The sequence below is a fragment of the Mus musculus genome, chromosome 17 (assembly GCF_000001635.26).
Source record: "Mus musculus strain C57BL/6J chromosome 17, GRCm38.p6 C57BL/6J".
Taxonomy (NCBI): domain Eukaryota; kingdom Metazoa; phylum Chordata; class Mammalia; order Rodentia; family Muridae; genus Mus; species Mus musculus.
Window position 1 is genome coordinate 35,771,231 of NC_000083.6, and position 14,941 is coordinate 35,786,171.

General features: G+C 47.0%; 2 long non-coding RNA genes across 2 annotated transcripts; one reads left to right on the forward strand and one right to left on the reverse strand.

Moving 5' to 3' along the window:
* The first annotated feature begins 1,219 nt into the window (after positions 1-1,219).
* Positions 1,220-9,457, forward strand: 4833427F10Rik (RIKEN cDNA 4833427F10 gene). Its single transcript, NR_045459.1, has 3 exons — positions 1,220-1,681; positions 5,646-5,993; positions 8,793-9,457. It is a non-coding gene; the product is annotated as an RIKEN cDNA 4833427F10 gene (long non-coding RNA).
* Positions 2,594-7,297, reverse strand: Gm32409. Its single transcript, XR_876780.2, has 4 exons — positions 7,259-7,297; positions 5,903-6,213; positions 3,888-3,931; positions 2,594-3,499 (listed from the first exon to the last, which is right to left on the reverse strand). It is a non-coding gene; the product is annotated as a predicted gene, 32409 (long non-coding RNA).
* Positions 9,458-14,941: the final 5,484 nt, after the last annotated feature.

Below are 14,941 nucleotides of genomic sequence, written 5' to 3' on the forward strand. Positions count from 1 at the left end.
ACTTTAAACCCAGTGCTGGAAACATAGAGACAGAAGGCCCCTTGGCTTGCTGATCAGGCAGCCTCATCTAATCTGTGTGCCTCAGGTCTCAGAGAAAGACCCTGTCTCACTCTGTGACTTTAGGTAAATTCCAGCATCCTCTGCCGAATTGGGTTGATAAAACTCCTGTAGGAGCGAGCGCTCTGAAGGCCTGCAGTCAGCTTAGCCGCTGTGAACTCCCAGCTTTGCCTAACTTCCCTGGAGTGTAAGCAAATACTCTCTAAAAATCAAACATCGGCCCCCGGCAATGTAGCAGGAGGACATTTTTAAGAAGCAGAGATGTTTGTTTGGTTTGGTTTTAAAAGACAGGATCTCTACGTAGCCCCAAGTGGCCTGAAACTTGCTTACAATGTAGATCAGGCTGGCCTGAAGCTTACAGAGACCCTCCCGCCCTGCCACCTGAGTGCTGGATTAAAGGCACTTACCTGCTTTTCATTTTCCTAAGCAACACTTATTTTTTTCTTCTAAGGTTGTTCCTTGCCCTCATTATAAGAGTCAGAATTCATGAAACACTTCTTTTCCCCTGGCTCCATGACTCATCAGGTGGAGGCCCTTGGCACCAAGTCGGATGACTTCAGTTCAGTCCTCCGTGCCCACACAGTGAGAGGCAAGAACCAACTCCCACACGTTGTCCTCCATCTTCCCTGCTTGATCCTGGAAACACACACATACACCCCTGAACACACACAAGCCCAAACACACACACACACAAGCGCACACACACACAGCTCTAGAGCTATCCTCCTGCCTCCGCATCCCCAGCACTGAAATTACAGGTGTATCCCAGCAGGCCCAGCTGCTCAGAATTTTTGCAGCTATAGTTGATGTGACCTGGCTTCACTCTTCTCAGTGACACAGTATGAGAAGCTGTGTCCAAAAACGGGCACACACCGTGCCACAGGCAGAAGCTTACCCAAGGCCTCCGCTCGAGCCTGGCAGAACACTCCAAGCTGTTTGCATACCTTGAATGCCATGGCAGCAAATCAAGGCCTGTCAGACACGGGGATTTATGGCAGACTATATAGAACATCGAGCTCTGGTCAGACATCTAGGAGACCCTTCCAGCAACAGGACGCCATACAAGGAAGCTTCGTCTCACAGGCTGGGACGTGGGGAGGAGTCAGAAAGGACAGTTTTGTTGCTCACCAAGAGGGAATCTCTGCCCTGATAGACATCAAGAGACAGGAGACAGAGTTTGCCATGAGAGTCAGTCTCATGGCAAGGGGTTTTTGGTAACATAACAAAGAATCAGAAACTTCAATGTACAAAAGAGCTTTTAATCAAAATGAATGGGGACTAAGGTTGGAACTTAGTGGATAGTGTAATCAATTAGAATGGAAGAAGCCCTGGGTTCAGTTCCCAGTACCACAAAAAACCAGGCATTGTGGTGGTTTGTATGTGCTTGGCTCTGGGAGTGGCACTATCAGAATGTGTGGCCCTGTGAAAGTAGGTGGGAACTTGTTAGAGCATGTGTATCACTGTGGGCAGGGGCTTTAAGACCCTTATCCTAGCTGCCTGGAAGTAAGTATTCTGCTAGCAGCCTTCAGATGAAGATGTAGACCTCTCAGTTCCTCCTGCACCATGCCTGCCTGGATGCTGCCATGTTCCCACCTTGATGAAAATGATCTGAGCCTCTGAAACTGTAAGTCAGCCCCAATTTAATGTTGTCCTTATAAAAGTTGCCTTGGTCACGGTGTCTGTTCACAGAAGTAAAACCCTAAGACAGGCATAGTGGTACACATCTGTAATGCCAGCACCTGGGAGGTACAGGCAGGAGAATCATTAGTTCAAAGTCATCTTCAGATACATTAGGAGTTTGAGGCCAGCCTGGGCTACACGAGACCTTATCTCCAGAAAAAGAAAAAACTGGATTTGAGCCATCTGTGACATTTTCAAGGTGCCTGACCCACACAGCTGTTTTACTTGACTGAGTCTTCAATACTCCTTTATTTACTGAACATAGTTCACATGTGTAATCCTGAGCAATTGGGGAGACAGTGTAAGAAAAGACAGAGATGGAAAGTTTGCTCTGTGTTAGAGATCAGCTTAGAGATGATCCTTAAAAGGTACCTCACACCTGCAATTCCAGCATTCAGGAGACAGAGGCAAGAGGATCATTACAAGTTTGGGTCCAGCCTGGGCTACACAGTGAGTTCTAGGAGGCTCACAACCATAGATAAGGCCAGCCCTCTTCGGGGCTCTGTGGGTACTGTATGTATGCATGTGATGCCGGTACATACCCACAGGCAAAACACTCACAGACATTAATTAAGAAAGGAAGAAAGAAACAAAGAAACAAAGAAGGAAACAAAAAGGAAGAAACAGCCGGGTGTGGTGGCACATGCCTTTAATCCCAGCACTTGGGAGGCAGAGGCAGGCGGATTTCTGAGTTTGAGGCCAGCCTGGTCTACAAAGTGAGTTCCAGGACAGCCAGGGCTATACAGAGAAACCCTGTCTCAAAAAAAAAAAAAAAAAAAAAAAAAAAAAAAGGAAGAAACAAAGGAAGAAAGGATCCTTCCTTACAAATCAATGAAAAATGCAAATATCTCTATTTATTTATTTTTGAGACTAGATTTCATGTAGCTAAGACTGGCCTGAACTCACTATGTAGCTAAGTCTGTCCTTGGACTATCTCTCCTCCTACCTCTACCTCTCAAGAACTGGGATTAGAGATGTGTGTCACCATATCTGGCTCAAATACATCAATCCATGAAAAGGAGAAGCTGAGCATTGTGGCCGGTGCCTAACAGCCAGCTACTTGGGAGACTGAGGTAGGGAGAATCACAAGTTACAGGCCAGCCTGGGCTACATTCAGAGACCAGAGGGTGAGGAGAGAGAGGACAGGCTGGGGAATTCGAATTGTCCCCATTGCTAGTGGGAATATTAAGTAGAGAACTTGGAATTTCCTCAAAAGGCTGAACTTAAAGCAAACGTGTGACCTAATGCAACCTAGAAACGCCACTCCTCCCCGCAAGACCAGCAAACATGTTTCACTCAAAGAATGTCGGATGGCTCAGAGCAGTGGGTGTTCTTCACGGTAGCTAAAATGTGATATCATACAGCCCATCACGGCAGACAAGGCAGGGGGCATAGGTATGAAGTGCTTGGCCATGCTGTGTCAGTCGGTAGTCAGGAAGCAAAGAGGAATTCCGCCGATCTGCTCCATTTCTCATGCATCAGCCCACGGGACAGTGCTCTCCATTTTCAGGCTGTATTTCCTCCTCACTGAGCCCTTCCTGGAAACACCCAGAGGTGTGTTCTCACGGTCATGTTAACCCAATCAAGTTGACTGTGAAGATGAACCATCACCCAAAATAAATGGCCAGAAGGGATGGGCAGGTGAAGACACGGTAGAGTCACACAGTGAGCGTGTTGAGCAGGAGATGGAGAGGATGCAGTCTAACAGGGGTGAACCCTGAAGCATCCTGAATACACAGGTCTGTAGAGACAAAGGGGTTGCCTGGGGCCAGAGAAGAAAAGACTTGTGAAAAAGTTCCTGTGACTCTGTGAGGCCCTTTTTTGTTCATGCACTTCAGTTTGGCCTCCAACTCAGAACAATCCTCCTGCCTCAGCTTCCCAAGTACTGGGGTTGCATGCATGTGCCATCCCACTCGACTTTGTATGTGGTCTTTTGAGGGTAATAAAAACGTTCTAAAGTCAGCTGTGGCTCCAATCTACAGCAGCTACTCTATGACTATTTTTCAAATTTCACTTACCCTCTAAAAGGGCAAACGAGGGTCTTTGTCAGACTCCATAGTTAAGGAGCTAGCTCCTGTTGTTCTGCCAGGAGACCTGAGCTCAGTTCCTACCACCCACACTGGGCAGCTCACACTGGGCACCCACTCTACCTGTAGCTCCAGGGGATCCAAAGCCTGCTTCTGACTTCTGGTACCTGCACACATGTGGACATACACAGAAATAAAAATAAACCTTTAAAAGACGTAAGTAGCCAGGCAGTGGTGGCACAGGCTTTTAATCCCAGCACTTGGGAGGCAGAGGCAGGTGGATTTCTGAGTTCGAGGCCAGCCTGGTCTATAGAGTGAGTTCCAGGACAGCCAGGGCTATACAGAGAAACCCTGTGTGTGTGTGTGGTGGGGGGGGGGGGGGACGACAAGTAAACAAAAGAGCAAATTGTCACAATGTTATATAGCAATCCCCCCAGCACCTGGGAGGCTGAAGCTGCAGGCTTGCCAATTTAATGAGATCCTCCTTCAAAAGAAAGAGTTAAAAGGGTAGTGCTGGGGCTGGAGAGGTAGCTCAGCGGCTGACTGCTCTTCCAGAGGACCTGAGTTCAATTCCCAGCAACTATATGGTGGCTCACAACCATCTGTAATAGGATCTGATGCCCCCTTCAGGTGGTGTACTCATATAAAAATAAATAAATAAATTCTTTGTTTTGTTTTTCCAGACAGGGTTTCTCTGTGTAGCCCTGGCTGTCATGGAACTCACTCTGTAGACCAGGCTGGCCTCGAACTCAGAAATCCACCTGCCTCTGCCTCCCAAGTGCTGGGATTAAAGGCGTGCACCACCACTCCCAGCTAATTTTTTTTTTTAAAAGATGTTGCTGGAGTGGTGGCTTGATTCCCAGTACCCACATGGCAGCTCACAACAGGCTGTAACACCAGGGAATCTGAGACCTTCTCTCACCTCCCTGGGTATCATGCACACACATATATATGCAAGCAAGAAGACACCCATATGTATGAAATAAAATAAATATTTTTTATGTTAAAAAATAAAGAGTCTGGATGTTGCTCAGTGGTAGGGCTCTGGGTATGTTCAGAGCCATGAGTGGGGAGCTATAATATCTCAAAGGTGAGTCTGCTGAGGGTTGCACAGGCTTAATGCCACTCAAATGTATGCTTACCTCTGCTTTCCTGCATTAAAACACATAGGCTGGAATGAAGCTGGCATCTGTAAGACTACCGTTTAGGAAGCTGAGGCAGGAGGATTGGTATGAGCTTGAGGCTAGCTTAGACTCCATAGCAACTCTTTGTCTCAAGAAATTAATAATAATAATAATAATAATAATAATAATAATAATAATAAAAGGTAAGTAAATAAAGGCACCGATTTCTTCCTCCCACTATCACTGTGAGGACCACAAGAGATAAAAATAGAAGGGTCAGGGTGAGTAAGCTGGTTCAGGAACCAGGTCTGGGGACTGTGGAGACCAGAGAGGGGAGAGGGCATAGTTTAGCTTTCTGCTTAATTCACGCATCTGTTGTTTAGTGTCTTTCTAAGAGGTTAACTTTTGAAATTCCAAAAGTGAAGTTATTCGAGAGCCCAGCTCCGCTCTCTTGAGGATTTAGTGTCCCTAACAAAGATTTCCAGGGTGAGGAGCAGGCTTCTATTCTTGGCCTATGTTTACCTTCAGTGTGTGTGTCTTTTTCCCTGGCTTTGCTTACCTTTTCTCCACCCACTCCCAATGTACTTGAGTCTATTAGTCATGAAAATCGACTGTGATGAAGACATTATTCCTCTCTGGATGAGGTTCTTGCCCTCTCACCAAGGACGGACCCCCTGAGCTCCTCTTGACCATTGAACCTGATTTCCCCTGTAGCAAAACCTTCCCTGGAGTAATTCCTGTCTTTCCACATTGCCAGGTTCCTCCTCCAGGCCCTTTCAGTCGGAAGTCTGCTTCCTGGGAGCCTGAACCACAGAACTGTGGCTGAAATCCAGACAGCTGACGTCACCTGTCCAGATGGCGGAAACCATTGCTCAACAAAAGGAAATTGATGCCAATCTCTTACTTCTCTGTGACCCTCCCTCTCTCGCCCCCTCCCCTCTCTCTGAGCCCAGAAAAGTGTTTTCCTAGACAGAAGGAAGCTGAGCTGTCTGGGGAAATAGCTCTGGCCTTGACCTCATGCCCGCTGCCACGTGTGTCGTTCAAGGCTGGTTACGTCAGCTGACAAATGTTGCAAGGGTGAGCACTGGATGCCGAGTCAGAAGATGTAAGTCTGAAGAGAGGTTCTTCCATCAGGATCTGACCTTTGACAAATCACTACACTTCTTTTAATAATATCTGTTCAACTATTAGTAATCATGCCCTCCTCCCAGTTGCAAGGCAGGAGTGACGAGCTGCAAGGCAGGAGTGACGTCATCTGTGTGGGTGCTTTCATAGCCTGAAGTAGATGGCAGTGCAGAGTTCTGCCTTCCTCAGAGAAGCTGGACCTGAGGAGGCAGGAGAGAGGATGGCACTGTTCCAGAGTCAGGCAGCTTGCTCCACATGAAGAGGGAGCCTGCCCAAGACCAGCTCAGCTATTTGATTTCCGTGCCTGGTTTCCCGATGTTTATATTGAGCCAGTGTAGCAGCACACACTGACAGGCAGATCCTCAAGAAGTGGAGACAAGAATATCATGAATTCAGAGCCAGCTTGAACTGGAGAAATAGCTCAGTGAATAAAGTGCCTGAGTTCACAGAAGTGGAAGGGCCTGAGTTCAGATTCCCCACCTTCCATATAAAGCTGGATGTAACCGTATATATCCATGCCTCCCTGCTGGGGAGGCTGAGACGGAGGTGGATCCCTGAAGTTCATTAGCCAGACAGTCTAGATAAATCAGGGAGCTCCAGATTCGGCAAGAGACATTGTTTCAAAAAGTAAGGTGGAGAGTGATGGAAAAAGATACTTAATGTCAACCTCTGGCCTAGCCCTGCCCTCCCTCCCCCACCCCGCCCCCACACAGATGTTGGCTTCTTTGTGGGTTCTTCTTTCTCCCACCCTTCTCAACCCCTTTCCTTCATCCTTTCAACCCCCTAACACTGGATAGAGAGAAAAAAGAATAGAGAAGAAAGGAGGTTAATGTAATCCCTAGACTAGTCCTGCTGATTAGGAGCATTGAGTTCCTTGGGACAAGTTTGGTCTTCGCCATTAGGTTATCTAATTCTTTCTTCCTTGCACACACTTCTTTACAAACTTAACAACCAACAACCCACACCATCTCTCGGGCCTCTCGCATTTATATACCCTCTGAAAAGTCCCCACAATTCCAAATGTCACACATTGCCAGAAACTAACCACAGCTGGCAAAACCATGCCCCTGCTAGAGCATGAGGCCAATCATAATCAGCTGCTGTGAACAATCTGAAGCTGCACAATATTCCACACATGGAGTTAAAATAAAAACATATTCTTATAATTTTTTTAGAGAAATCAAAACTCCAAACTTGTCACCACACACACACACACACACACACACACACACAATTTAAAAATACCTGTTGTGCCAGGCTTGGTGGCACATGCCTTTGATCCTAGTACTCAGGAGGCAGAACCCAGCAGATCTCTGTGAGAAGAAAGAAAAGCAGCAGAATTAGTGCTGTTGGTTCATTTTCATTTTTGTTTTTGTATTGGGGTGGGGTTACCATGGCTGGTCTCCCACTTAAGGGCTCTAGTGGTTTTCTGCCTCCCCAGACTTCCTGGCATTAGGGAAGGTGGATGCCATCATATCTGATTAATACAGTTATTTGGGGAACCTGTAGAAAGATAACTCAAAGAGGTATCCAAGCACAATGGCACATACCTATCATCCCAGTACTAGGGAGGCTAAGGCAGGAGAATTACGACTTCAAGATCCAGCCTGGGCTAAATAGTAAGATCCTGTCTCAAAACAAACAAACGCACAAATGTTGCCTGATGTGGTTGTGTCCATCTTTCCACATGAAAGGTGGAGGCAGGAAACTCAGGAACTCGAGTTCAAGTCCAGCCTGGAATACATGAGACCCTGCAGAGATGAGGTGAAGTTAGAGAAGAAGGGAAGAGATGAGGAGAAGCGAGAAAGGAAGGAGAGACAAGAGGGACCAGCCCACATGAAATAATGCCTGGCCTGCAGCAGACTGAGTAAACTCTGCACACTCCGGAGGCTTCCTTCTCTCTTTGCATGCCCCGTGTGTGACGTGCAACCTAATTCAGAGACACCCCCACCCCCACCCTAACAGCCCCACACTGTCCACACAGCAAAGAGAGGAATTTAGCTAACATCTGAGCGTGTTATGTTCTTCATTATGACATCTCAGATCTCTGCCAGCCCAGCTACAGAAGACCAACATCTAAACATACCGGAGTCTGCAGCAGGCCCTGAGTCCACAGCAATGCTCTGAGTCCTAGAGTGTACAACAGGATCTGAGTCTTCTGTGGCCTCTCCTGATGCCCCTCACCTCTACCTTGGGCTCCTATTGCCTCTTGGTCCTCTTCCTCTTCCTGAACCCTGCTCTGGCTGACTCCCGGTTATCCAGGAATCCCTTCTAACTCTTTTGGGGGGGGGGGGGCGATTTCTTTCTCCCTTTATTCTTGAAGACTCCCTCCCTTCAGGCCCCAAGTCTGATGGGTGAGAAACTGGGAAGTAAACGGCCACGTGCTGATAGCCAAGCTTCATTTTTGTTGCCCGGCATGACAAATTACTTGCCAAACAGGATCCGTCCATCTGCTGCCTAGGCTGTTCTCATTGGTTCTCCCTACTTTTCTCCTCCTTCAGAAATTTTGTTGATCCTTCTTCGCTTCCTCTTTCCCTATTCTTTGTATTTTGTTTGTTTGAGGCAGAGTTTCGCTGTGTCACTCTGGCTATACAGACCAGGCTGGCCTCAAACTCACTCTGTAGCTAAGGCTGGCAGCATTGAACTCCTGAGCCTCCTGATGCCTCCTAAGTGTCAGGAACTGTGCCTGTGAGAATGACCAGCTTATGCAGATATGATTGTTCTCAGTTTACATATTTGGTGGCCAAGATTCAAAGCTTTGTGGTTTGTTTACTTTCAGCAACTGTTCGAGACAAAGGCTGAATTCCTGTCCTTTGGTTTGGAGAACTGCCCACCCACCTCACTGGAGGTTGAGGCTCTTTCCTTCCTTGAGCCTGCTGTGGGCCTGGCTCACTGGCACTCAGGAACCCACACTTTTCTCACCAGCCTCTGAATGACATCTGCTGATAGGTGTCGGTGTCTCCTTCAAGAGATGGAAAGGCTGGCAGCACCCAAGAAAGACATTTAACAGAGACCATTCCAGGTTGGGAGGCCGAGGCAAGTTCAAGGCCAGCCTGAGCCACGTAGAAAACCTCGTCTCAACCCTTTTTCCTGGCCCCTCAAAAGATAAATTAATCTAGATACTTAGGAGGCAGAAACAGGCAGATCTCTTGTGAGTTTAAGGCCAACTGGGTCTACGCAATTAGTCCCTGTCTCAAAAGATGGAAGACGAGAGACAGAAACCTTCCCGGCATAACCAATCTGTGGTGAGAGAAGCAGAAGCTGTGGCTGGCTGGTCAGAGAAAGAAAGAGCGCTGCATATTGATCGGAAAGAGGAAGGAGAAAAACCTCTGGATGCTATCGCAGCAGGAAAAGCCTCACCAGCTGCACACTTAAGATTCTCATGCTTTGCTGCGCCTCAGTTATGTGTCAATAAAAAAATTAAACAACAAAAGGCAAGTAAACACTTACCATGCAAAAGATCCTGTTCAGAGAACCTAAGCATGAAGTGGAAGGAAACACACAAAGAACTCTCAAAACTTAGCAATGAGAAACACACAACCTGCTGCAAAGACAGGATAGGGCCAGGCCCAGTGCACACGCCTATAGTCCAGTGCACACACCTGTAGGCCCAGTGCACACACCTGTAGGCCCAGTGCACACACCTGTAGGTCCAGTGCACACACCTTTAATTCCAGTGCACATACCTGTAGGCACATACCTGTTCACACAGGTCTAGTCCCAGAAATGTGAAAGTTTGGGGATGCATCTGCTGTGGTTATTCATGGCTGCCAACTTGACTATACATGGAATCAATTAAAACCCAAATGGCTAGGCACAGCTATGAGAAATTTTTTTTTCTTAATTAAATCATTTGAAGTAGGAAGACCCATTTCTTTTTCATTTTTTTAAGAGTCATTTATTTATTTTATGTATATGAGTACACTGTAGCTTTATATATGGCTGTGAGCCATCATGTGGTTGCTGGGAATTGAACTCAGGACCTCTGCTCACACCGACCCAAAGATTTATTTATTGTGATAGGTAAGTACACTGTAGCTGTCTTCAGACACACCAGAAGAAGGCGTCAGATCTCATTCTGGATGGTTGTGAGCCACCATGTGGTTGCTGGGATTCGAACTTAGGACCTTTGGAAGAGCAGTGAGTGCTCTTGCCCCCTGAGCCATCTCGCTAGCCCAGAAAGACCCATTTCTAAACTGGGTCTTTGTGGGAAGATCCACCTTCTGCTGGCAGCCTACACAAAGGACATGGGAGATGAAACCTTGCTCTCTTTGCCTGCTTGCTCTCACCTCAGTGGTGAGTCCATTCCTGAACTGGCATTAAGAACCTACCTCTTCAGGATTCCAGTGTTTCCTGAACTGAACAACCACTGGATTGTTTTGTTTTTTACATTCCGACCACAGCCTCCCCTTCCCTCCTCTCCCCCAATCCATTCCCTCCACCTCCCCTCCATACCCCACATCCACTCCTTCATTTCTTTTTAGAAAAGGACAGACCTCCCATGGATATCAACCAGCCACGGCGTATCAAGCTGCAGTAAGATTAAGCACCTTCTCTCCCATTAAAGCAACAAGGCAGCACAGTAGAAGGAAAGGGTCCCAAAGGTTTGTAGTAGAATCGGAGACAGCCCCTGCTCCCACTGTTAGGAGTCCCACCAGAAGTCTAAGCTACACAACTGTTACAGATGTGCAGAGGACCCAGGTCACTCCTATGGATGGCATTTCAGTCTTTGTGAGCCCCTACGAGCCCAGGTTCAACTAATAGACTCTTGCACCTTTCATTGGTAGACAGAGATTGTTGGATTAGCTGGACCACAGTCTGCAAGCCATTTAATAAATTTCCCTCCTATACATAGATTCATTCTATAAGTTCTGTTCCTCTAGATGACCCTAATATAGCAAGTAAGTTCCCAAGTTCAAAGCCAGCCTGGACAACATACCAACACAATTGTTCAGGTAAATAAATACAGAAGCAGATAAAGAAGCTGAGTGTGTAGCACATGTCTGTAACTCCAGCATTTGGGAAGCAGAGGCAGGAGGATTGCCACAAGTTCCAAACCATTTTCTCTAGATGTAGAGTTCTAGGCCAGGCTGAGCTATACAGCAAGACTCTACCTTAGAAAATAAATAAATAAATACATACATACATACATACATACATACGTCTGTAGTTCAGCTGTAGAGCACTGCCAACATGTGTGAGGGCCTAGGTTTAATTCCCAATACTGCCAGAAGAACTAATTTAGGACCGGAGAGGTGGCTCAGCAGCTAAGAGAGCTTTCTGTTCTTCCAAAGGACTGGAGTGCAGTTCCCAGAGCCTCCACTAGGTTGCTCACAACTTCCAGGACCTCCAACTCCAGGGGATCTGAAGCCCCCTGAAGTCTATAATACAGCTTTGCTTGTAGTTACCAAAGAGTTGGTTAATGGGCCATTGAGATAGCTCAGTGGGTAAGGGCACCTGACTCCAAGCCTGCTGTGTTCAATCCTAGGACTGAATCCACATGGTAGACAGAGAGAATAGATTCCTGCATGTTGTCCTCTGACTTCTGTGTATGTGCCAAGGCACTCAAGTGTGCCAACATACACACGCACATACATACATACATACATACATACATACATACATACATACGTATACACACACATATACTTACACACATACAAACATACCCCTACATATACATACCTGCTTTAAACTCATGGTCCTCACTGGAGAGTCAGGAAGCACGGTCCTGCTCATCGCCAAAGCCCAGTGTTTACAACATAGGTGTTGAATGGGTGCCCCGTGACAGAGTGAAGGAACTTTCCAGCAATGGGCCTGACCTTTATCATCAGGATACACAGCCTGGTCTCCTCTCCAGTTACCCTCAGGACACAAGGACAGGCAGCTGGGAAGTATCCCTGTCCTTCCCTGACCCTGTCCTTCCCAGCTCAGGCCTGGGTTACAGGCTCTTCCTGTCATCCCCAGCTGTCCTGGAATGGGAAGAACTGAGCAATCGGATGAGTTTATTGCTGTGGTTTAAGTTGTTTGTTTGCTTGTTTGTTTTGGGATGGCGGCTCTCTGGGAACCCTAGGATGGCTTCCAGCTTACAAGGCTTCTCCTGCCTCAGCCTCCCAAATGCTTGGGTTATGAGTACACACCACCATGCCCAGTTTTCATTTTAATTTTTCTTGTTTTGTTTTTTGTTTTGTTTTGTTTGAGGTAGGGTCTCGCTATGTAGCTCTGGCTGGCCTTCAAGGCCTAGAAATCCACTTGCCTCTGCCTCTCAAGTGCTGGCACTAAAAACATGTGACCATACCCATGAGTATCTTAAATTCTGATAAACCGTTTTTTATTATAAAATCTACTAGATGGTTAAAAAAAAAAAAAAACAAGCCAGGGTGTGGTGATCCATAGATAGCTATAATCCCCGTGCATGAGATGTTAAGGCAGGGGAACCCCTCAAGCTGGAGCATAATCAGCCATTAGGACGTGGGACATGGCTGACAGGGATTTTAGGGGGTTAGAATCGTCCCTGTTTCCAGGATTGGTTTCTGATCTTCACCGCATGGTCAGATTTTGCCACCATGAGCTCTGTCATTCCCTTGTCACCATGATGGGTTACTGTGCCCTCTAAAACCACGAACCAGGATGAACTCTTCCTCAAGTCTTCATCAGGAATTTTTGCTACCAAGATACAGACACAACACATACCCATGCCTGGGAAGGCCAGACAGCTTGAGGCTACTGGGAGGCGTAATGTCCTGTTTCTGTCACAAGCAGTCTGGTTTTAGCTGGAGCTCTGTGTCTGGCAGACCCCACCCCCTCTGTGTCATACACAAAGCCCAGGCTTATGCCGCCCACAGCAAATAGAAGAGTCTGTATGGCTAGCCCTGCGTACTCCATGCCAATGCCTTGGGCTCCTCTGAACCTAGGCTATCTTCCCACGCCAGCTGTTTCCGGTGTCTGTGACAGTGCTACTATATTGATCTGGCTGGCTTGGAGCTCACAGTGTGGCTGGCCATTAGCTGGCAGCTGGCCCTGAGTTGACAATGGTCCCCTGCTTCTCCAACCTCCTACTGCTGGGGTTACAGGCGCACTACCATATGTGGCTGTTTCTGATGACCCACGAAAAGCATCTGTGAAACCAAGAAAGTCACAAACAAACAAAACAACCTTGCATCCAGCATTTAGGTGAATGAAATAGGCAGACCGAAAGTTCAAGGTCAACCTGGTCCACTCAGGGAGACTGTCACAGCAAATAACAAAGCAAAGTCCTACTAGCATGAGGAGGAGGATGGTGAGGAGGATGAGGCGGGGAGGAGAAGAAAAGAGAAAGGAGAAGAAGGAGAGAGGAAGAGGAGAACGAGGAGTGGAAGGAAAAAAGGGAGGAGGAAGAGAAGATGATGAGAAAAAAGGAGGGAAAGGAGGAAGGGGAGGAGGGAGAGAAGAAAGGAGAGGAGGGAGAGAAGGAGAAAAAAGGGGAGGGGAGGAAGAAGAAGGAGGTAGACAAGAAGAGTAGAAGATGAGGGAAAAAAGGAGAAGCAGAAAGAGAGAAAGGAAGGAAGCAGAAGGAAAGGAGAGGGTGTGTAGCAGGAAGAGGAAGAGGAGAAGCAGAAGAGAGGAGAGGAGAATAAGAGAAGGAACAGACATGGGCGGTAGAGAAGGAGCCGGAGGAGGAAGAAGAGAATGAGGAAGAGGGAGAGGAGGAAGATAAGGAGAAAGGGAGACAGGGAGGGAGGAAGAGGAGGTAGACAGAAGAAAGGAAAAAGAAAGGCTACCAACAACTGTGTTGGGAAGTCAGCAGGCTGTAGAGTTGCCCGGGAAGCTGGTTTTGGTTTCATCCATTTGTAGGTATTCTGTTCTGTTTGATCTTTGTTGCTACTGTCTTGCTACTATCCACCATCCACCAGAGATAGTTAACAACATGCTGATTCAGCCAACTGACAACCCCAAGAGTGAGCTTGAGCCCTCAGAAAAGTCTCTTAGTGCCTGAGTTTAGGGATACAGTTCGTAAAAGCAAAACCCAGAAAGACACATCAAGTCTAATGGAGCAACCTTGAAACGTTCATTCCTGGCAGGAGATAGCGCTTATTTTAGACATAACTTGTCTATTATCTAGTTAGTATATTTAGACTGTGGCCCAGGCCATGGAAATCTCAGATGTGTCACCAAGGCAGATGTGACTATTGAGGACGGGAAGGCTGAGATCTAAACACAGAATGGAGTCAGAACAGGATCCCAGGACTTTAGTGATTTCAGGGTTTTTGTTTTTTTGTTTTTGTTTTGTTTTTTAAAGATTTATTTATTTATTATATGTAAGTATACTGTAGCTGTCCTCAGATACTCCAGAAGAGGGCATCAGATTTCGTTACAGATGGTCGTGAGCCACCATGTGATTGCTGGGATTTGAACTCAGGACCTTTGGAAGAGCAGTCGGTGCTCTTAACCACTGAGCCATCTTGCCAGCCCCGATTTCAGGTTTTTATTTTTCCTTTTTAGTGTGAGTGTGCATGTGTTTCTGTGAATGTGATATTTCTCTTTCTCCTGTGTGTGTGTGTGTGTGTGTGTATGTGTGTGTGTGTGTGTGTGTGTGTGTAATGTACATGTGAACATGTATATGCAGGTCACTCACCCACAAGGACATGTGATGAATCAAGAAGTTGACTTTTGATGTCACCCTCTATTGCTTTGTACGTTATTCTGAGACTTAGCTGGTTACTGAACCCAGAGTTTGTGGTGTCAGCTAGGCTGGCTGACTGTGATGGTTTGTATATGCTCTGCCCAGGGAGTGTCACTATTAGAAGGTGTGGCCCTGTTGGAGCAGGTGTGTCACTGTAGGTGTGGGCTATAAAAGGCCTTCATCCTGGCTGCTTGGAAGTCAGTATTCTGCTAGCAACCTTCAGATGAAGATGTAGAACTCTTAGCTCCTTCAGCACCATGCCTGCC